This window comes from Mandrillus leucophaeus, unplaced genomic scaffold (assembly GCF_000951045.1).
Source record: "Mandrillus leucophaeus isolate KB7577 unplaced genomic scaffold, Mleu.le_1.0 Scaffold195, whole genome shotgun sequence".
NCBI classification, from domain to species: Eukaryota; Metazoa; Chordata; class Mammalia; order Primates; family Cercopithecidae; genus Mandrillus; species Mandrillus leucophaeus.
Window position 1 is genome coordinate 1,891,718 of NW_012101976.1, and position 1,537 is coordinate 1,893,254.

A 1,537-nucleotide genomic window follows, 5' to 3' on the forward strand; every position below is an offset into this window, starting at 1 on the left:
GTTTCGCCATGTTAGCCAGGATGGTCTCGATCTTCTGACCTCGTGATCCACCCACCTCAGCCTCTCAAAGTGCTGGGATTACAGGCGTGAGCCACCGTGCCTGGCCAACATCTTGCTTTTTTGTTTGGGAGACAGGGTCTGGCTTTGTTGCCCAGGCTGGCGTACAGTGGTACAATGATAGCTCACTGAGGCCTCGGCCTCCTGAGCTCAAGTGGTCCTCCCACCTCAGCCTCCTGAATAACTGGGACTACAGGTATGTACTACCACGTCTGGCTAATATTTTTATTTTTTGCAGAGATGGAGTCTCCCTGTTGCCCAGTCTGGTCTCAAACTCCTGGCCTCAAGTGATCCTCTTGCCTCAGCCTCCCAAAGTGCTGCGATTACAGACATGTGTCACCATGCCTGGCTGACAGTTTGCAGTCACCCAGTGATTTTTTTTTTTTTTTGGAGTCACCACTCTGACCAGCCCCTGCATTTGTATCTTAGAGTTTTAAAGGAGATGGTCCTGTTCTTCAGGGGACTGGGGAGCTTGAGCTTGAGAGCTGGGGGGTGAGGGTCCTCTAGAGCCAGTGTCAGGAGAACCCTGCAGCCGGAGAGGCCGCTGTGGCTTTGGCCCTGCAGTCAGTGCCCCTTCATCCCCAATCAGGGCAGCGGCAGGAGATGTGAATTAGGGGCTGCTTGCTTCCTCTGTGCTTTTGGGACCAGGGCAGGTGCTTGGTGCACTCTCAACTGGGAGCAGCAGGTTGGGGACGCATCTGGTGCACACACTCAGCGGGTGTTTTTTGTAACTAGAGCTCTGTTCCGCAATTCAGGGCACAATATTTCTTAGGGCAACAGAATCGTCGAGGTGAAGAGGGCCTCCAGAGACTCTGATAAACTCTTCAGGCGAACAAGACAATAGGCGAGGGAACGGCATTAGCGGGAGAAGGAAGAGCATGTACAGTAGCTCAAAGGAATGAACCGCCCAACAGGTTTAAGGGAAGAAAGTGTCAGTTGCTGGAATCTGCAGTGAAAACGGACCAGACAATGCAGGGCCCTGAACGCCACGTTGAGGAGCTCGGCGCATCCAGAAGGCGAAGGGGAGGCTCGGAGCCGCCACTAAATAACGGCCTTCCGGCTCCGTTTCGGGGGTCAGTTTCTCAGCTGCAGCCCGTTAGGCCCGCCACAGCCCCGCCCAGGTCCCCAGAACCCCGCCCCCAGCCCGCCTGCCACGAGGCTGTCGGTTGTCATGGAAACCAGACGCCAACAGCCTCCCGGGTCGAGCCTTTAAATTTTAAAGCTGTGGAAGTAGAAAGCCCATCGCTCCTCCTCTCACACACCCCCAGCCCGTGTTTCCCCGCGTTTTGTTCAACTCCCTGCAGGCGCAGCAGGCCCGAGGCCCCTCACCTAAGGCTTCCGCCTTCACTCCCTGCGCGGTCCTAACAGGGCTGTAAACAGCCTCCAGCGCGCCACTCCAGTCGCGTCCGTCCCTCGGGCCGCGCCACAGGTACAGAGACTGTCCCCTTCTTCGGCACTCTCCCTCTTAGCGGAGCTTTAC

General features: G+C 56.6%; 1 long non-coding RNA gene across 1 annotated transcript in view; it reads right to left on the minus strand.

Moving 5' to 3' along the window:
• Positions 1-1,537, minus strand: part of LOC105538586 — a 6,526-nt gene extending 4,989 nt beyond the window's left edge. The window contains exon 1 of the long non-coding RNA XR_001005936.1: positions 1,387-1,537. This is a non-coding gene — a long non-coding RNA (uncharacterized LOC105538586). The remainder of the gene's footprint in view (positions 1-1,386) is intronic.